Raw genomic sequence first — 21,972 nt, forward strand, 5'->3', positions numbered from 1 at the left:
ACAGGGAAGGGAGCTCACACACTGGATTGTTCCCCCAAAGGAGATTTTTTTCTAAACTGTGTGAAGCAAGCAATTTTATTCCAAAGTGTTTGAAGTAACCAAATGGTATCTCTTCCTTCCTGAGAAAATCTCAGAGAAGAATTCAATATTCTAGATTTCAGTGAGGTCTAATTGCAGTCATGGGAACCTGTGCCCTCTACTTCAAGGTTGCCTGTTGATAAAACTTTTCTACTAGATATGTTGAATCTACATACCTATTAACTTTGCTTTAAATTCACAATTATTTAGTTTGCATGGAAGCCATATTTTCTGGAGACGCATAAGGTTTAGTGAGCAAAATGCCTGCATGGCAGACCCCTGTCCCTTTAAGTCAATTACTAAAGGCTGGAATGAGAGCCACTTGCTACAAAGAGGTCTTCAAAATATCACAGAGAAGGGCAGTTCAGTCTTTATTAGGATGTCCATCAACTCATTTGTGATTTTTTTAAAATACATTTTTATTGATTTCAGAGAGAAAGGGAAAGGGAAAGAAACATCAGCGATGAGAGGGAATCATTGATGGGCTGCCTCCTGCATGGGGATCAAGCCCGCAACCCCAGCATGTGCCCTTGACTGGAATTGAACCCGGGACCCTTCAGTCCGTAGGCTGACGCTCTATCAGTGAGCCAAACTGGACAGGGCTGACTCTTTCTTCAGAGCAGCCTAACCCGGTGCTTTCCTCATTTGTGATTTTTAACCAAGATGCTATACATCCAATGTCTGTATAAAAACCGGTTTTAGATTCTGCAGTGCCTTCCTACTTACAGCTCATATTTTCACTTATTCATTGTCATGGAACAACTGTAGGGTAAGGACATTTACAAAGATGTTTCTCCATTGACCTGTATCTTTTACCTAAAGAAAGCTTCCTCTGTGTGTCCCCCTGGCACAAACAGACTCCCTGTCTCAAGTTTTTGTTTGTAGAATGTGCTAGTGTGAGGCCGTGTATACAGTGAGTGTGTAATCAATGTCACTGATTGATGACTCAGCGCAGCCTCCGCATGTTTTGCATTATGCCACCATTCACTGAAGCACTTGGACTCATTTCTGAGACAACTTGGAGTTTTGCCCAGATCTAGATATTTGGGTCTTTTACCAGAAATTTGGGAAATTCCAAAAATGAGATCTTTTTTTTTTTTTAATGTGGCTTCTTTTTTTTGATCAAAACATAGCAGCTATGCTTATTTGTTAATGCTCAAAATATAAAGTGCAGCACAACAATGAGGGGAGGCCTGTTTAGGAAGATGTTAAACTCTTTCTAGTTGTTGTCAGCCTCGGCCTCAGATTTCAACCCCTGACGGTGCAGAGGAACAGCCCCGATGTGTGTGATCCGTGTGTGACTTGTGTGATCATGCAGACGGAGCAGCTCCTGCCCTCCCTCACTTCGTCTCCCCTCCTCGGTGGGACTGGTGGAGCAGCACGCGTCCTTGCTGTTTGCAGACCATTGTAGGAAGCATAGAGCCAGCCAGGAAGCCAGACACTTGCCCCTGCAGCTGACTGACCATTGTGAGGGTGATAAGTGGCTGCCATCCCACGGAGCGTTCAGGAACTGAAACGTTCAAGGGCACAGAGGGCCTATCTGTGTCAGCCCCTTCCTCCGGTACAGCGGTTCTCAACCTGTGGGTCGCGACCTCTTTGGAGGTCGAACAACCCTTTCCCAGGGGTCGCCTAAGACCATCCTGCATATCAGATATTTACATGACGATTCATCACAGTAGCAACATTACAGTTATGAAGTAGCAACGAAAATAATTTTATGGTTGGGTCACAACATGAGGAACTGTATTTAAAGGGCCAGAAGGTTGAGAACCACTGCGTAGCTTGTGGACAAACTGCTAGAAGTCAGAATGGAAAGAAAGAGGAGGGTGGAGAATGAGTTGCCTGGATACCGTGGCCAGATGTCCAGAAACCAAATCATAATAATCGTCTTTGCAACTGGTGTCCTTGAATTCCTTGAGCTACTCATGAAATTCTTCTAACTTCAGATATCTGTTTACGTCGTCAAATCACGGATTCCACGGACAGCTTGATAAGCGATCTCCAGTTTTATCTCAGACAAGCGCATTATGGCTCAATCAACTGTGTCTCGCTTATGTGAGCACTCTGGGATCTTGTCTAGAGATCTATTTCAAGTTACACATTTTGTTTTCAGCGTGTCGCTTTACCTGTTTTCATAAGGTTGTGCTTTGTATGTACCTGGGTTTTGCTCAGAGCCCTCCCCGCAACAGGCACTCAGGCAAACCGGAGATAAAAATATTATGTGTTTGGTTCCCTGGTCTTTTCTTATCACAGGCAACTATCTACTGTATCTACGTAAGTCCCTGCTGACATTACTGTGAGGCCTGCCAATGGAACTGTCTCCTGTCATGTCAAGGCAGTGGAGTGATGACCAGCCCAGCCTTGAGTCCTCCTCCACGGGAGGCTGACTTGGCATTTACAGCTGTTTGCTTACTGAACCGTGTCAGGTTTCTATGGCTCTGAGTGCTGGCTCATGTTACAGTCAAGTGGAAGCAAGAAAATGCAGGCAAGCCTTTCATGGAAAAAGAGGCTTGCCGCGATTTCAGGTTTCTCGGTAAATGAGCAGAGAAGACGGAGATGCAATCTCCCTCGGCTTTTCTAAGATTTTGACAGAAGTTGTGGGGTTGGGGGTGTGGGTAGGTCATGTCAGAACTGGAGACCAGACCTGCCTCTGCCTCTGGGAAGGCAGTGGGTAGGGCGCTGCTGGTAGGAGGGGAGGGTGAAGACTGGGCACAGGCCCAGTAGGGGCTCAGCACCTGGTGAGTCCAGGGACTGGAGGGTGGCGATCCAGACAAGTAATCTGCACGCGGAAGGTTAGATACAGTGTGTGCAGGTGGATGGTCTGTCGGGTTAGGGCGAAGCCTGACTGGCAGTGGTGAGCAGTGAGATAGTCAGAATCAAGAGCACTAGTCAACCAAGGCCATGGCGCCCTCTGGGCTAAGGGATAGGCCCGAATCTTGATTGGTGGAGTTTACAAGGAGCACAGGGGTTAAACCCTGAAGCCATCTGATTACAACAGTGACTTGGTCATGGAAGAGTGAGGAAAAGGGAACCCCTATTCATTGATTCCCTCAGACTCTTAATGGACCATAGATTTTATTCAACAAGTATTAATTGTGCACCTACTATGGGCCAGGTGCTGCTCTAGGCCCAGGGGAAGAGCAGTGAAGAAAACAAAATCCTTGCCCCCTTGGATCTTACATTGTCATAGGGCAGACAGACAATAAACAAAATAAATAAACTTTCTACTAGGTTAGAGGGTAATAAGTGCTCTGAAGACAAACAAAGCAGGATAGAGAGATGAGGTGTGGTGAGGATTACAATTTGTAATGAAGTTGGGAAAAGCCTCCCTGAGAAGGTGACCTTTGGGCAAATCCTTGAGGGAGTAAGCCTTGCAGACCCTGAAGGAAGAAGGTTCCAGGCAGAGGAACTAGCAGTGCAGCAGTCAGGAGGTACGATTGTGCCTGGGGTAGTCCAAGACCGGCCAGGACCAGAATGGCCAGATTCGTACAAGCGAGGGCAGAGCAGGAGATGAGCGAGGAGCAGGCTACTGGTGCAGACGAGGATCACGTAGGCCCTATTAGGCCAGTGGGTCTCAACCGCGGTCAGTTTGCTTCCAGGGCACATTCGGCCATGTCCCTGGAGCACTTGTGGTTGTCACATTGGGGGCTGTCTGCTCCAATTTAGACTTTAAACGATTCCAAGTGGACTTACTACATGCATAGGAGCTCCATCTGAGCCGGTGGGTGCCAGCCCGTTGGACAGGGGCATTCGGCTTCAAACCGGTGTCTATAGATTGAACCAGTCAGAAATAACCAGATGGGGGTTGTTTTGTAAAACCTATTATTAAAGTGTAATACACATAAAGAGCAGTGTTCATGTCAATAGTACAGACTGATGGATTTTCACAAGTGAAACACTGATACTGAACTAGCTCCCAGATTAAGAAATAGAATACGGTCAGCCCCGCGCCACCTTCTCCAACCCAACACTCTTCCAAGAGTAGCCACTATCCTGACTTTTAATACCACAGATTAGTTTTGCCAGTTTTCCAACTTCTTATACATGAAGTCATATAGCATGTGCCTGGCTTCCTTCCCTCAGTGTTGTTAGTGAGACTCATCCATACTGTTGGGTAAGGTTGCAGACCTTTCATTATCATGGACACCTGATAGCCCTTGTGTGAATGTAGAACAGCCGATCTAGTCCACTGGACGGGCATTTGCATGCTTCCAGGGGCTTACTGTGAGTAGTGCTATGAAGATTCCAGGGCATGCCTTTCGGGGAAGGGGTACCCCTCTAGGAGTGGGGTTGCAGGGTTGTAGGCGAGAAAAGAAATATTGATAAGATGAAATGTGGCATAACTAGAGCAGTAAACAGTCGGTAGAGATATAATAGGGAAGGTTTGGACAGGCTCAGGTGTGAAGGGGGAAGTCCAGAGCTCAGGCTAGAAACGGCTGGGATGGTGAGGAGGTAGAGTGAAGGTGAAGCCAAGGTGAACGATGCCATATGTAGACAGGTGTGCAGCTTGCTGACAGCAGGGGCAGCTGTGTGGGCTGGTGAAGGGCTTGGGTGGGAGTCAAACAGTCCTGTGTTTGAACCTTGCTCGGCCAGTTGTGACTGTGTGATGGGGAGGCCCAGCTCTGGCTTTCCATCGCAGGCAGCCCAGGTTATGGAGAAGATTAAATTCATCCATTCAACAGCCACTATGGAATACACACCCACGTGCAGGGCACTAGGCATCCAGTGGTGAGCAAGAAAGGAGGGTCCTTGTCCTCACAGGCTTTACCAGGAAAGAAGACCGTGAGCAACGATCATTTAATTACAATATGGGGTGAAGGGAGCTAATCTAGGCTGGGGGTCAGGGCAGTTTCTCTGAGCCCAAGTAGACGTGAGCCAGGCCAAGAGTTGGGGGAGAAAAATTCCAGGCGGGTGAAATAGCACGAGAGAGATCTCAGGAGGGCGAGGAGCATGGCCTGTGTGAGGAAAGGAGGCAATGAGAGTGCAAACAGGAAGCAAAAAAAGAGCAGCAGGGAGAGGCGGTGGGAGGGGCAGGCAGGGCCTGTAAGTGATGGGCTTTGCCTTAATTGGTTTTGAAACATTTTAAACTGAAAGTAAGAAGAGAGCTGGGAGTGGAGCAGGAGTGGGGATAGGGTGAGTGCAAAAATATAGATTGATTTGTGAATTTGCGTTTCAGTATTCATCCATGAATTCATTTACATGTATGGGATGAGAGACCACCAGGGGATTCTAGTAATGTCTGAAATAATTTGGGTATCAATCACTATTGGATCAATGAATACATACATAGTGATATATGGGGTTAACACAACTTGAAAAGAAATCTGTTTAAGATTCCTTCCCTTTGCTCTGATATTAACATGGTTATTCAAGTAGATTTCCATCCTAGGAATATTTGTTGGGTTATTATGCATCAGTGTCGATTCTAAGCAGTATGTATTCTCTCATTTAATCCTCATCACAACTTAGGGAGGTAGGTTTTCTTTCGGTCTCTCTCCTAGTGATGGGGTAGTGGACACCGAAAGGCACATGGATCCACTGGCCTGAGATCATCCAGTTAGTAAGCATAGAGCCAGGCAGGGTTCACACTCAGGCAGTCTGATTCCGACCCACAGGCTCTCAATGACCACTCTTTGCAGCCTCCAAAAAGAGGTCAGGTCACAAACAAGTCAACAAAAACACCTGGTTAGGTTGGTTGCTCCACTTCTCATTTTAAATTAATAAATTGGCATTGTGCTTGCACGTTAATCTGGTGAGTTGATTTGCATGACACTAACAAGCCTGCAAATCTAGCTGTGGATGAATGACTGGAGCTCAGGAAATCGGGAAGAGAAGAGACTGGGTAGGTGCAGGGGGTCCAAGTCGTGCAGGCCTTGTAGACTATGGAAGTGTTTCGGATTGCTTTCTTGGTGCCAAGGGCAGGGATCTGATTGGTTAGGAGGTGATTGCATTAGTCTTGGTGAGAGATGCTGGCACTCAGACTAAGGTCAGAGCAGTTAAAATGAGGTGCAGTGAGAGATTCTAAGTAAAAGGCCTCACAAAATGCTTGGCCCAGAGTGGGCACGCTGTGGAGTGGCTATTGTTAACAATGAGGGCAAGTTCATGCCAATCTACCAGGCCACGTTCATGGATGGGAAGCTGCTGCCTACAGCATGGCATTGAGAATGACGCTGGGCCTCTTGCAGACCCGCATGGAGCGAGTGCGTGATGGATGCGAGACATCTGCCATGGGCGCGGGAGAAGCACACGTGCCCCGGGGTGCCTCCATCATGATTTTCAAGTGAAGACAAGGTTCTCAGACAAATGGTTTTGAGTCATTTTTCTCAATATTAACACATTGTTTGCGGGTAGTTTTTATCGCGCGCTAACAGGTGGCGTGGGCCATTTTTGCTAATTTTTTGCGCAAATGGCAAAGTTCAGTAAAATTACGATAACTTTAGTTTACGTATTTATACTTTACCCGCATTCTACCGCTAGTCTATAAAAAACGTATTAATACATGTCCCGTGCTCTACTACACTGGTAGAACGTATAAATACGTAACGTGTAAACACGTTTCCCGCATACAATGTGTTAAAATATCCGAAATATTTTATGATATAAAAGGAAGGTAGGCTTAGACTATAAAATGATTTTTTTAATTAGAAAAAAGCAATACCTGATGGATGGTGGGTTATAGAAATTTACTGAATTGAGCTTGGGTTTGGAACTATTCATGGACAATGCACTGCAAACAAAGGATTCCGCAGGCAAGATAGTTCGACTGAGGCCAAATCCTGATTCCCCTTGTGGAGACCCATAGTGCAGATTAGCATGCTGAACGTTCAGAGAAGCAAGCACACTAAAGGGTCTTCCACATTGATTTGACCGTGGGAATTTTCCCATCTAATACTGATTAACAGCTGGCAGAAACATGATAACATCTGCTTTAATATTGTGTTATAACATGATGCTGTGCTTCAAAATTTATAACGCCCTTTTTATGGTTCTGCCTTTTAAAAAAAAATGCTTTCATTGATTTCAGCGAGAGAAAGGAAGAGGGAGAGAGAGATAGAAACAACAATGATGAGAGAGAATCATTGATCAGCCACCTCTTGCATGCCTCCTACTGGGGGCTGAGACTGCATCCTGGGCATGTGCTCTGACCAGAAATCGAACTGTGACCTCCTAGTTGATAGGTCGACGCTAAACCACTGAGTCACATCAGCCGAGCTGATCCTGCCTTTTATAGATCTTAATCAGTGGGAGAAAGAGAGGGTGCAAGAGACCAGTATATAATACTTGTTTGTTTTTAGAAAACCATTCTCACTTAATGATAATTGATTGTATATCTGGCAACTTTGCTCTGAATCCAATCACCTCTGACTCTTGAGTGACAACGCTTCACCTTTGGCTAATGAAGATCAACTCAATTCCTAGCCTGAACCCATGTTCTGAAGTGGCTTGAACTTGGACTACCCAGAAGACACACAGATCCCATAGACGTGGGCCAGTCGCAGAACACTAGGGCTTATTCATTTTAAAATGATTTAAAATTCATTTCCAATGTTCAGTTCAGTGCTTGGTCCATGAAAGACTCTCCACAAATGTCTTTCGGGTAAATGAGTGAAAACATAACTGAATGAATAATTACGGTCACTATTTGTCCTCACAGGAGAAGGTAATTATGAAACCAGTAGGTATTATGCCAAACCTAGGAGAAATTTTGAACAAAACAAAAAGTCTGAGAAATAAACAAGATGTCTTTGTTGTTGTTCTGTGCAGATTTAGCAAGTTAGAGCCACTTTTGTTTGAATTATGCATACTGAAGAAAATAGGGCCTTTGGGAAAAACTGGGTAATGTTATTGAGTAACTTTGTCCTTTAATAAGTTGGATAAGTTAGTGTGCATTAGACAAGTCACATAATCTTGTTGTCTCCTGGTCAAAAGTGTCTGTGAATCGATTCACTTTTCAATTCATTCCTAAATGTGATGCTTGCTTTCTCTTTGCTACATTAGAAATGTGCTTCGTTTTCATCATCAAACCAGTCTTAGTTCAGATTGCCAAGTCCCCAGGAAAGTGAAGAATTCCAGTGTTTTGCAAGAATATGCTCTCATTAAGGAATGCTCATAAGAGGAAAACAAGAGCTCTGTTAACAGATTTCCCTGCAGAAGAGATGTGTGAAATCCCCTTCAGCGAGTATATGGATGTCATCTCCTCTGCCACAGACTTGATGAGCATGGGTGAACACAGGCCAGCAAGAGGATGGTGGCATAGGCAAGCCCCTCACAATCTCTATAAGCCGACACTTATATGTGCTTATGAAGCCGTGGCCACTGTTCTAAATGCTCTACTTGTGCTTGTTCATTTCATACGACGGTAACCCTGTGAAGTAGGTGTTGTTATCCTATTTTACAGATAAGCAAACTGAGGCATAGCATGTTAAATCTACCCGTGTTTATGGACCTGGTAAGTGGTTAAGCCAAATTTGAACTCAAGGAGTATGGGTCCAGAAACCCTGTTCTCCACCACTCTGCTATACTGCCTTCTCAGGAGACCATCAGGCAATTGATGAGAGCGGAAATAGACCAGTCACCCAATATTCACTGGGAGCCCACAATGCTGTTAGGGACTGAGGGGGAGAGGGTGTGAAATGCTGAGGACCTCATTGCTGCCCTTGCTCAGCTAACAAATAAGCAACTCACTCCAGGCAGAGTGAAATGTGTACTAGAACAGAGGTCCTGGGAAGGAGGAAGGTAAAATATGAGCTAGCTAGCCTCTAAGAATAGGACTTGGGTAGATAGGATTTTGGAGGAAAGCATTTCAGGTTCAAGCAACAGCATGGATTTCAGGGTGTGCAGAGTAGACACATCGGCCCAGATTGTGAGACATGTAGTGGGAAGATGTGTGGCTCTTAGAACGCTCTGAATGCTATGCCAAGGTGTCTAAATCTGATTCTATAGGCCAGTCGTTGGCAAACTGTGGCTCGGCAAACTGCAGCTCGCAAGCCACATGCGGCTCTTTGGCCCCTTGAGTGTGGCTCTTCCACAAAATACCGACTTCTGCGCATAGGCAACGAAGTTTCAATCGACACTGTACGTGTGCGCCCGCACGTGATATTTGGTGGAAGAGCCACACTCAAGGGGCCAAAGAGCCACATGTGGCTCATGAGCCGCAGTTTGCCGACCACGGCTATAGGCAATAAGGAGCAATTTGGCTTTAGTTTTGGAGCATGATTCTGGAGATAGCATGGCAGAGTGTGGTCTAAGCAGGGGGGATGAGAAATTAAATCAAGGCAGTTTCAGAGACAAATGGAAAAGCAGATGGTACGGTGGATGTTGTAATATGGCACCCAGACCCTCTTCAAGAATAAAGGTCTCAGCCTGGCTGGCGTGGCTCAGTAGTTGAGCATCAACCTATGAACCAGGAGGTCATGGTTTGATTCCTGGTCAGGGCACCTGCCCGGGTTGCGGGCTCAGTCCCCAACTGGGGGCATGCAAAAGGCAGCCGATCAATGATTCTCTCTCATCATTGATGTTTCTATTTCTCTCTCCTTCTCCCTTCCTTTCTGAAATCAATAGAAATATATTTTTAAAAAAGGAATAAAGGCCTCACGATCCAAGTCACTGTGAATGCTGCCAACCGGGAGCCCGCAGCTGTACAGCCCCTTTGCCCATGGTCATGCCCTCTTTCTGGGGTGGTTGGCATCCAATGGCTGATTATTGTGGGAGAATTAAAGAGCTTCTCACATACTCTCACATAGCTCAGGACAGCTCTGAAGGATCATCACAGATTCAGAACTCCCTGCATGGCCATGAACTTCTTTCTCTGCCCAAGCCTGCTCCTTCTCTTCTCTTCAACAAGCTGTTATTCCAAGAGGACTCCCTAATAAATCTCCTCCATGCTAATCTGTCTTAGAATCTGCATCCTGGGAAACTCAACCTGCTTCCAATGGCTGTATGATGCCTTGCAGACATAAAACCTGCAGCTGGGCATCTATGCAGGGATGTAGCAAGTGAAAGATAAGTGTAAGTCAAAGATGCCAGACCAAGGTAGCTAGGAGGATGATGGTCTGAGCTAGCCTGATTTCTACCCTGGACAACTGTATTAAGCTCCTCAGTGGCCTCCCTGATTCTGTTCTTGACCCCTATAAGCTACTCTTCCAACATAGGCTAGAGGGATCATGCACAGAAGGAAATCAAAAGTCCTTATTATACCTACAACGCTCCACCTAGTCTGTAATCCGGCCCCAGACACCGCTCCATGCTCCCCATATTCTAAGTACCCTGGCCTCCTTGACGTTCTGCAACATGTCAGCCATGTACCTGTTGGTCCCCAGAGGATCCCAAGGCTCCACCTCTCACCTCATTTAGGCCTCTCTGCTCAAAAACTTCTCAGTGAGGTCTCCCCAACTATCCCATTTAGAAAAGCAACCCTTCTTATTTTCTATCCCTTAAGTCTTTTATTTCTTCCCAAAGCACTATTTCAAGTTGACACTGACATTATCTACTTAAATGTTCATGTGTTGTCTGTTTTTCTCCAATGAGCGCTCTATGATGACAAGAACTGTGTGTTTTTCACTGTCATATCCCTGGCCAGGAATATAATTTATGCATAAATTCATAAAAACTGGGGACATAGGAGGAGTGTATTTTCAGCAGAAAATCTGAGTTTCATTTGCAGCGGTTCTCAACCTGTGGGTCGCGACCCCTTTGGGGGTCGAATGACCCTTTCACAGGGGTCACCTAAGACCATGGGGAAACACATATATAATTACATATTGTTTTTGTTATTAATCACTATGCTTTAATTATGTTCAACTTGTAACAATGAACATACATCCTGCATATCAGACATTTACATTATGATTCATAACAGTAGCAAAATTACAGTTACAAAGTGGCAACAAAAATAATTTTATGGTTGGGGTCACCACAACATGAGGAACTGTATTAAAGGGTCGCGGCATTAGGAAAGTTAAGAACCACGGATTTAGAGAATGTTAACTCTGAACAGCCACCTCAGGTTTCCAGGTAAAGATAAGGGAGAGGAAGTTCCGTGAAGTGTGCGGGGGAGAATGAGCTAGCTAGAACCACAGTTCCCAAATTGCTCTGGGGGGTATGAGTCTCATGAAAGGCTCTTTGGAAAAAAAAAAGAATAGCATGGTCATATTTACTCAATGGAACAGAACCCAATTCAAACAGGTTTAATAACAGAAAAAGAAATAAATAAGCAAAGAAAGAACAATAAAGAGACAGGCAGATGAAGATAGAGATGAGAGAGAGGTGGGCAGATAGGTAGACGGATAGACAGATAGATAGATAGCGTATGGCTGCAGAGGGGGGAAGGAAGGGAAAGGGCTTCATTGGCTTATGCAACTGCAAAGTTCAGAGGTCAGGCTGGGCTGCGTCCAGAGACTCAATCAGCAATACCAGAACTTGGTCCTTCTTCATCCCTCAGCGCTGCTCTTCTCTTCGCTGAGGCAACTGTTTTCTCAGCCAGCCTCTTTCGAAATGGGTCACATGGCGAGTAGATCACCAGAACTCTTTCCAACTCCTTCTCTCAGCAAACCCAGCTGAAGACGCGACTCTTCCACAACAGTTCCAAAAATATTCAAGGAATTGGGCCTCAGGAGCTGCTGTTCTGGGTTGAATTATGTGCCCACAGGGATAGAGGATCTGATTCACTTTGTCCGGGACATGTCAGATATGCTGAGCTGAGCTCCCAGGAACTGACTGTGTCTCTTCCCAACTCCACATTCCAGGATTTCGCCTTGGAAACGTGAAATTGTCCATGGTGGGAGTGTTTACACCATGGACATAGGCAAATGCTGTAAACCAAAGCTATTTTTCTTAGAATTGGCTGTTAAACACTAACCAGTGTCTCACTGGTCATATGACCATTCCTAGAGCCAGGAAATGGGGGACAAACCCACCAGAACTCAAGGACTAAGAATGGGGAAGGGGAGGATCCCCAAGGGACAATTAGGATATTGTTACTGAAAGAATGAGTATTGGGCAGTGTCCTCTACCCTGTATATGTTATATGATCACATCACATCATATCACATTATAGTTAGAGATCCACAGTAAATTAACAGCTCTAAAATGGCCTAAAGTGGTTTGGATTTATTTAACTCATTATCACCCAAACTTCTCTGATTAGGGAACCCCCCCCCTTTTTTTTTTACACAAAACTGGTCAACTCTGGTTCACTAGTTTGCAAACTAGTGAACCAGAATATACAGAAACAAGATAAGGGAACTAAGAAAGAAAATATTATTAATATGTAGATCGATTGCTGTGTTAGTGGCTGGGACAAAATGATTCTTTTATGTTCTCCTTTCACTTGAATAGCAATTTAAAAATGCCTAAAAAGAAGAAAGTGTTGATTTTAAACCAACTGATACATCTGCATATTTTTATTTTTACTTTTAGTCACTAGAAAGGTTTTTAAATCAAAGGAATGACACATTCCCTTTATCTTTTAGGGTGAATATTACATGTTAATTTATGTTATTTTCATGAGCTATGATTAACATTGGGCCTTTGAGAAATCAAAGATTTTAAACATTTAGGTCTAAAACTTCATCTAGTGCAATGACAGGAACAAAAAAAAACAAAAAAAAGAAAGAAGGAAGAAAGAGGAAAAGGAAAGCAAACAGAAAAACAGAGCAATACAAAACTATTTTTAGTTAATTAATAGGAATTTAATTTTAAAGCAGGAGTATTTTGGGCAACTCGGGCTAATAAAGCACATTCTGACCATGTTTTAAAAGGGTCTTAAAATGTAAACTTCATGAAGATAAAGTCTCTCTTGGTTTTGCTCCAAAAGTTTCTGTGCTTTTTCATGACCTCTCCCTCCTCCCTTTTGCCCTGCATTGCAAAATTAGTTAGGGCTGCATTTCTACCACTTGCAGAAATGGAATCTTCATCCATCAGTCTTCTTTGATATCTGTTATACTGAACACTACATGGAATGCTAACATTTTTGTTCTTTAACTGTGAAATTTTTTATTTTCTAAAGATGGACAAATGTATTGAAAATCCAGGGCTCAGAAACTGAATATAATTATGTGTGTAAAATAAAGATGTGTCCTAAGGCAGATGCAAAAAGAACACTCTCTCTAAATCCAATGGAAGTGTCTGGGGGAGGTGCTCCTGGATGTTGGTGGTCTTAAACATAAAGATACTTTCATGTCGAAGGAAGCACTCACCCCCCAGAGGTAAATGATAGTGTTAAAATATGATGATGGGGTCTCAATGCAGAGGAGAGAAGCTTGGGAACAGTGGGGTGAGCCGGGCCCTACGGACGCATGGTGCTTTACAACATGGCAGAACTCACCCCACACCCAAAAGAAAGAGCATGTCATCTCTCTCAACGAGTGAGGAAATCTGAAACAGGGATGTGCAAGAGAGAGTTAGATTCAAGCCAACAAGGCAAAGTTGAGTTGCAAATCGGACTAAGGAGAGATTGAAGAGCAGGCCTTTGGGTTGGGAAGGGCTTTGCATAGCTCTTGGTCAAGACCCAACTTTATCAAAGCCCCAGCGACAGTGGCAGCAAGTTGTAGGCGAGGTCCCAGTGAGGCTCCTGAAACTGGAGGTGGCAGAAGGTTTAGTGCTGGCACTCAGAGTGGGACGCAGAGTCCAGTATTGGAAGCGTGGGGTGTGGAGCCAGACTGCGGTGGTTTGAATCACACCGTTGTCAGTATCTTTGTGGTCTCCTTGGCAAATGGGATGACAACCCTCCCTGCAACTCCCAGAGTCGCTGAGAGAATAGAACGAGTTGGTGCACAGTACCAGGCGCGATCAGAGTACTCATCCGTGTTCATTGCTGTCACCTGCAATGAAGTGTTCCGAACCCTACTTCTAGCCAGTGTTTTCCAAATCATTAAAACGACGTTGGAATTAGACTGCTATGTTCGAGCTTTGAGCTTTCTTTTCATCATCTCTTCACCTCTAAAGTAGAACACTGAGATCATCTATGTTATTAACCTGTTAGTTGTAATCTCCCAACTGGACGATCACATGCACAATCACCTCTCTTTCCTCAAGACAAAAAAAAAAAAAAAATCTGGCGAATTTGGATTAATTGGTGTAGTCCAGGTTAGGCCTACCAAGGTGGATACAAGGAGATCCTGTGAGCACCTGAGTTAGAATTGCATGATACCTTGAGTTTGGTAGTGTTAAGGTTTCTGTCAGCTCTTTTGAGCATAAAGTTCTGTGATTAAACCAAATCACCAGAAACCCAAGATTTCTTGGGCTTGTCTCAGAATGACTCTCAGACAGACCTGCAGACTTTCCCTTTGAGAGTGGTGTCCTCAGAGACCTCAAGTTCCAGCAGGGAAACCATCAACAGACATGTCCCTGCTGACCAGAGCTGCCATAGTGATGGCCACCCCTACTTTCCGATAGGAGATTTGGAGGTGTCCCAGCTTAGAGACCCGAAGGAAACCCTGGGGACATCGCTGTTTCTGAAATTACTTAACTGACTCATTATTTTTCTGCTGCCCAATGGGTTAGAGACCTTGAAGTAAGCCTGTTGTTGGCAAATGCTTCACCATTGAAAGTTCTTCACAGCCAGAAACTGGAAACGAAAACTCTCTTCTGGTTTCACACTTTGGTGATGTTCAGACCATGGAAGGCTGTGGGTTAAGTGCATCAGTCAGAATAATATATTCAAGGATTTAAGGAATTTGGGCCAATTTCGAACCACGCCACTATCTCTGGCTTGACCTCAGCTCAATTCCTTAATCTTTTGGCTTCTTCCTCCATCTGCTCAAGATGCCTCTGGCAACACAACTGAGTGCAGTAGCTGTAGGACTAAATTAAATAATGGGCTTTCTATCGCCACCGAGGATGGAGTAAATTGCTCTTTTGTGGGATCCATTAGCTCAACGGAGAATATTAGCCCAGGATTCTGGGTCTATGATGGACTAAGAGGAATAGGGCAGCGTCGATTCTAATGTCTTGCTTTGCCTCTAAATGACTCTAGACAGCAGGTGAAGAATACAGGGGAAGAAAAAGCAAGAGGGGACAGAGGAGAGGGCTTGGGAAGCCAAAAGAAGAGGTGGAGGCGCCTAAGAAAGAATGGGAGTAGTGAGTGGAGAAGCAGCAAAGAAAAGGGCATGGCAGGAAGAAAAACAAAAGCAGAATTTGAAATGAGGGATCCGATGATGGATGAGGGGAGTATGGCGAAGGGGACAGAGCAGAGGGGCAGGCAGGATTCTTATGGAAAGAGAGGGCTTGCTAGTGGTGTCCGGTCCTTTCAGGGGCTCACTCCACATCCCGGGCTTTCCCTGCCCCAACCCTCGGCTTCTGGCTCTGGGAGCTAGCTTTAACAGTGTGAGGTATTTATCTCTCAAAAGTAGAAGAAAGTTAAGAAGATTCTTTAGATGAGGGGGTCTTAAGGACCCAAGGAATTAACTGTTAGTCCCTTGAAGGAAGGGCCATTACTCAGGGCTCCCAAGTCAAACAATTAAGTGCAGCCATGTAGGACAGAACATGATAGGCAAACAGTAAGAGCAATAAAAGAGAACAAGATGGTTTTATGGGTTCTTATAGATGCTTGTGTACTCCTCTAAGCTTTACTCACTAAGGCTAACAGTTTCTAATCCCCTCACAACTTCACCTAGCTCCAAAGCAAGCTCACACATCTGCTTTGGTCATTTTAGGAGTGGAAATAGAAAATCATAATAATGATAAAAGCCGCAGCTAACATTTACTGCCTACTTCATATCAGGCTTATACACCACACATTTTTCCAAAAGGGGATGGAGTTGGTTTACAATAAAAGACAAATTATAAGAGGAGAGGAAAAATTTTACATACACACCTTGGCCTAGGAAAACTAGCACACATTTAACACTTACAGCAGTAGGTGGTTTTATAGACATTAACTCTTTGTTCTCTTCACCACCCTATGAAATAGCTACTTTTAATAGCCTCTTTTTTTATGGAGAAGGAAAAGGGAAACCAAGATTTGCCATTACCTCTTTGGCTTGCCTTCAAAGACCAGTATTAAAACAAAGAAGGAGGAGGAGGAGGAGGAGGAGGAGGATGAAGGAGAAAAAGAAAACAAAACTCTGTAGGAGTCTGGCTACTTACTTTCAACAATAGCAATTTCAAAGCTATTCACCAGAAAAAAATAGATTAGCTTTGCCCCCAAAAGATCCCCAGAACCGTCATTGTGCAGTGTCTCTCTTAATTTAGTTCTGAATATCCCTCATCCAAAGACCCTCATGACAAATTCCTCTCAGTACAGAGGCCAGGAAAGACTTTCTCCTACACAAACTGTGTGATTCCTTCCACCTGGCAATGAGAATTAGGAAAACCTTCATTTCCCCCATTTCACTTGGCTGTGAGGAAAGCTTGGAACTAAGTTTTGTGCTCAAATGCTATTGTTAGTCTCAGTGAGTTTTTCTTGATTTTTTTTTTTTTAAATATTTGTCTTTCATGGCAAACCACCTAAGTCTCTTTGGGAAAAAGCACAGTATAAGTAAACAGAAGACAAAGTACAATTCTGTTGGGGCCATGCTAGGGACATAATAATTTACCAAAATGCTTTACATAACACTCCTGAAATCCTTTTATCTGAAAAAGAGTACTCCAAACAGAATCCTGGGCAGATACTATTGTTCATGGTGTTTATCAATTTTCTCATGCCCCTCAAATAGCATTCCAAACCAAACCACTTTGGGTAAAGAACAGAACATCTAGAGAAAATTAGCTGATTGCTCTCATATGTCTTCTTGTTACAGGGATCTAATTAAAGTTTTGAATCTTGTCCAAAACTGTGCTCTAAAATAAACCAATTGAAATCTACATTTATCAGCCAGGCGTAAAATGAAGAATAGTCTCACTCATTTCAACCATTCACTGCTAATGACTATGCTTCATTTGTAGATTCCTATTTGGTTCCAAAATTTCTTCCAGGAACAAAGCCATATCTTGTCCCTCTGATTGATTAAACACCCCTCTACATGTTGTCACCATCCGAGGTCGGAGAAGCCTGTCAAGGGCCAAGATGTAATTTAATAACAAAGCCCCATCATCGCATGTTTGCTGCTTTTGTGAGCGGCCCATTCTTTCAAAGAACAAAGCCTTTCATTTCCACAACTTTCATTACAGGTGTGATTTCCTCTGCCTCAGCCTACTTGATTTTAGTAATTTAGCAGCTCGACTACAGTCACTCCATTTTATTTCTTCACTCTATTCCTCAGAAACATTTAGTTTTTCTTTTAACTGGGGTGACACTGGTGAGTACAATTATATATGCTTCAAGTGCGCACAGTTCTATAACATCCTCTGTACATTGCATTGTGTGTTCACCATCCCAAGTCAAATCTCTTTCTGTAACCATATATTTGACCCCCTTTCTCCCCTTTATTGCCTCCTCCCCACCCCCCTTTCGCTGTGGCAACAAACAAAGACGACAAACACTCATAGGTACAGATGACTGAAGCGTTTGGTTTTGATGTTCTAAACGTGCAACTGGATAGAGCTCATGGGGATGCTGGCATGGACCACGTGTTGCAGTGATGGTGAACCTATGACATGCGTGTCAGAGGTGACACGTGAACTCATTTTTTTGGTTGATTTTTCTTTGTTAAATGGCATTTAAATATATAAAATAAATATCAAAAATGCGTCTTTGTTTTACTATGGTTGCAAAGATCAAAAAATTTCTATGTGTGACACGGCACCAGAGTTAAGTTAGGGTTTTTCAAAATGCTGACACGCCGAGCTCAAAAGGTTCGCCATCACTGTTTAGGGTGGAACGTTTTCTTCCACGGAGCCCACTTAGTAAGTAACGTACTGGCAGGTGTATTCTTTTGCCCATTTTAGTCGCATTATCAACAGGGAAAAGTTATTTCAGAAAATATGCTTTAGTTTGCCAATTTAGAAATCGCTTTGTAATGTCATCCAATGGTCTCCATGAAACACGCTGGCCTGGGTGCCGGGGCCTTAAATAAACAAGTGAAACACACAAGCTGGGCTCTTACTGAAGGTGTGGCTGCAGAGCCCTGGACGCTGCAGGCCAGGGGTTCTAGCTGGCACGCTTCTGAACTTCGCCAAGTTTATTGTGCCCAAGAGGACATCAAACGCGTCCGGCAGAGAGCGTAAACATCTTCCAACCCGATTCTGCGCCATCAAACGCGCTCCAGCTAATTTCATTTGGTGCATTACTCTGGAAGAAAATCGAGGCCAAGTGAAACTGCGGAAATGGGAACAATGCAGGGAGGAAAAATCTCACCCCATTAGGGGAGCCGTTTCTTCTCCGCACAAATAAGCCCACCACGCCTTGGAGGCAAGACTAGATGGCTCCAGGATATTCTTAGAATTTCCCCCCGGGTCCCGTCCTGTCGGTGGAGCGAGCCCTCCGCGGGGAGGAGGAAGGTGGCCCGGCCGCAGCGCCCCGGCCTTGGGGGTATTTTAGGTAACTCCGGGCATCTATGCCATCGCCCCCTCCCCCGCCCCCCGCCAGGGCGCGGGAGCTGGTGTTCGCGTGTGTTTACAGAGGAAGCTGACACAGGGCCCCGCGTGGCCCTCTCCGCCAGGCCCGGTGTGCAAAGCGCCTTCACGCCTTTTGGGGAGCCCCTCTCCTCCCCGCAGGGCCTCCGCGCGCCCGGCCGGCCTGGCGTGAGGCTCGGCACCCGCTCGGCCGCTCCGATCTCCCGGGCCCTCCCAGGACCTTCCGAGACCAGCCCGGGGACCGAGATCGGCCTCGCGACCAAGGGCCGGACGCTCCGCGCGGCCGCCACCGCCGGCGCTGGGGTCCCGCCGGCCGCTCTCCGCCGAGTCCCCGGGGCGGCCTAGCGGGCGAGCCCGGAGCGCGCGGCCGCCGGGAGGGGGGGGGCGTCCGGCGGGGGCGCGCGGGCAGCTTCCGGCGGGGGCGCGGGGCGGGGCGGGGCGGGGGCGGGGCCGGGCAGCAGCGCCCCCAGCCGAGCGGCGTGCAGGCACCGCCCCCGCGCGCCGCAATCCCGGCCGGACCCTCTCCGTCGTGGCCGTGGCCGTGCCGGTGGCTCTGGCGGCGGCGGCTCCGGGCGCGCAGAGGGCAGCGGGCGTCCCTCGCCCGTGGCCGTGTCCAGCAGCCCGCGCTGGGACCCGGAGGCCAGGCGGCGGCTGGCAGTGCCCGGCCCTCCTCCTCCTCCTCCTCCTCGTCGCCAGCCCCGGGCGACTGCGGACTCCGGGCAGCCGAGCGGACGGCGGGCGATGGCGAGATAGCGGCGCGGGAGCGGCCGGTGGGTGCCGGGGCGGGGGGGGGGGGGGGGGGCGCGGCGCGGGCAGGGGGAGCCCGGGCCCCGGAGCCAGTCCCGTGGGCGCATCGCCGGGTCGCCCCCGCGGCCCGGGCAGGGTGGTAGGGTGGCGGGCAGCGCCGGGTCGGCCCCGGTCTGGGGGTCTGGGGAGCATCGGAGCTGAGTGAGCGGGTGGGGGAGGGGGAGCGCTCCGAGTCCGCCGCTGTCCGCGCGCCCTTGGCCACTCTCGGTCTCGGAGGGCGCAGACTCCGCGGCTGCGAACTTCTGCCCCACGAAGGGCAGTAAGTTCTGAGACCAGAGGCACCTTGGGGGATGGGAAGGAGATTGAAATTTCCTTGGATTTGCCTGTATCTTCATGTGCTTATATCCCAAGGCGCTCTACTGATGAAATCCAAAGTAAAAGTGTTGGCGATGACAGTTAGGCTGCGTGACAAATCCCGCTCCTGGTGTGTTGTCTCACGGGGCAGAGCCGGCACCATGAGTTCTGCCCCACAGCAGTGCGGGGAAGGTGCTCGGGGCTTGAATAATGTAACTCTTTCTGGTCCTCGCACCTTCTGCTACCGTAACTGCATGAGCTCTTCTGTTTGCAGTCGGGTAGCTTTGTGTTCCTTCTTGTACGGGTGTGTTTAATACACTCAAATATTGATCTGATGTGTTACTGTTATGAGTGGTGTTTGTGGGACAGGTGATTTTTTTTGCATTTCTTTTTATGTGTTCTTTTAAAAGGATCACATTGAACAGGAGAGTTTGTTAAAGTTTGCCTTCCTCTTTGTTCGTTTTCAGTTCCAGGTATTTATCTTTAAACAGTTGCTTGAAGTAAAATCAGTGAGACATCATAGTACCAACCAGGGCTATCAAAATGATTTCCAACCTAAATGTAAAGCGAGCTCCCCTCCCCCACAAAGGGCAGCTGTTAAAAGCCTCATTTTCTGCAAATGATGCTGCCCCCCCCCCCCGACTATTTTGCCACAGATCTGAAATCCTACTTCACGAATGTCAGAGGAGTCCTTGTCTGCGCCTGGCAGACCTCACTGCAGTGTGTTTTCCCAAACAGGAGCCTGTCCCTGCACTTGGTTCCCGCCTGGGCTTTCTGTTTTATGGCCAGGTAGACACGGTGTTGTTTTGGAGGCTTCTTCCAGGGGTAGTTACATGCTCACTTTAAATATGAGGCGTGTGTTTTAGGTGAACCCGGCAGCCCTTTCTCTTCCAAGAATTGCACGGAGGCGTGTTTGCTTTGTAACAGGTGAGACCAGGAGCGTGCGCCTCTCTAATCAGTGGGGACCTGGGCTCTCTTCTGGGCATGAGGATCCGTGGCTTTGCGGTGGAGGGGCGCAAACTTTGGTGACGTGGACTGCCTTTGCTTTTTGATGGCCATCCTGCATACGAAGCTGGCAATCATGTAAACGATCCTAATATTTAAAATTACCCCATGAATCTGTGGGACAGGCAAGCTGTGTGCACACTGTGGGAGATCCAGCCGGTATAGGCAGGTATAGAATGAAAAGTATGTACCCCTCTCCCCCGTGCCCCACTGCCCCCAGTTCTCCCCAGGTCGCAGGGTCACCAGCTCCCGCCTTACCTCTTTCGAGATGGAGCCTATGCTAGTCTGAACAGTTGGTATGTGTCCTTTTTATTTGTCTTTCTGCTCTGCACCAGCTCCCTGCCTTCCCCGCGGAGTACTAAATCTTGGCCGACTCGCTGTCAGTACCTAAGAGAGCTGTCTCATTGCCTAACAGCTGCTGAGTACTCCATTAAGGAGAAACCATAATTGATTTAACCTCTTCTTTATTGAGATATGTGTAGGTTGCTTCTGATATTTTGCTGTGAAATGGTAAAACATGAGTTCTTGAGGTTTTTAAGTGGATTTCAATGATTTCCAAAGGCCCAAAGAAGTAATTTACTTCTTTGCAGTACATTCCGGGAAATAAATGCCCCTTTACTCCCATGCGCACCTTTTGATTTTATATAATTTCCAAGCGGTCCATAAGGACCTTTGGTGTCTTTGTGGCGAAATGATAATGGTCAGTAACTAAAGTCGTATTCCTTGATTAATGCCTGAACTCTTCAACACCGGGAGTAAAAGGACAGAGGGACAGTTTTAAGACTAATCTGGAAGAAAAAGTCTTCAGGGTTTAAATATTTTTTATTATGTCGAGCACGAGGATAGTTTGTGTTTTCGAAAACTTGTTTGCCGCTGGGCACTAAAATCCCTCCCATCTGTAGATTAGCACCTATATCTCATATTGGAGTGTTGCTACAATAGGGTCACAGATTGTACAGTTTGGGAGGAGGTTATTAATAAGCCTTAAAGGAGAGGATGCTTTTAGAAAATATTTGGCTCTTTTAAATAAAAAATTAAGGTCTCAGAGTGCTTTCAGAACAGAATCAATTGTGGGAGCAGTGCTAATGCTAGAAATTGAGCCTGATCCACGATAAAATTTGAATATTAGCCAATGGTGAGCTTTCTATTTCCATTATGTTCATTTTTGAGAATGTTTTGAAGACCAGCGCAAGCGATAATGATCTTTCTTTGTTTTAACTGATCAAACAAACCTTTTAGCGTCTAAGGTGTAGTCTTCCCCCTTTATTATTTAGTACCTGTCATGGTGGTACAACCCTGCTAATATTGTTTATATTAGCTCTTCTAAATACGTAG

The 21,972-nt window shown here is 46.1% G+C and overlaps 1 protein-coding gene across 4 annotated transcripts in view; it reads left to right on the forward strand.

Moving 5' to 3' along the window:
• Positions 1-21,972, forward strand: part of LIFR (LIF receptor subunit alpha) — a 111,038-nt gene that overhangs the window by 16,238 nt on the left and 72,828 nt on the right. The window contains exon 1 of one of the 4 annotated variants that reach the window (XM_059694909.1): positions 19,018-19,301. The exons of 2 other annotated variants lie outside the window; for them this stretch is intronic. The gene's annotated coding sequence lies outside the window, so the exon portion shown is untranslated. Of the gene's footprint in view, positions 1-19,017; positions 19,302-21,972 lie in introns of those variants that run through there. One more of the 4 variants, XM_059694910.1, reaches the window with a different exon arrangement.

Source organism: Myotis daubentonii, chromosome 4 (assembly GCF_963259705.1).
Source record: "Myotis daubentonii chromosome 4, mMyoDau2.1, whole genome shotgun sequence".
In the NCBI taxonomy this organism is placed as follows: domain Eukaryota; kingdom Metazoa; phylum Chordata; class Mammalia; order Chiroptera; family Vespertilionidae; genus Myotis; species Myotis daubentonii.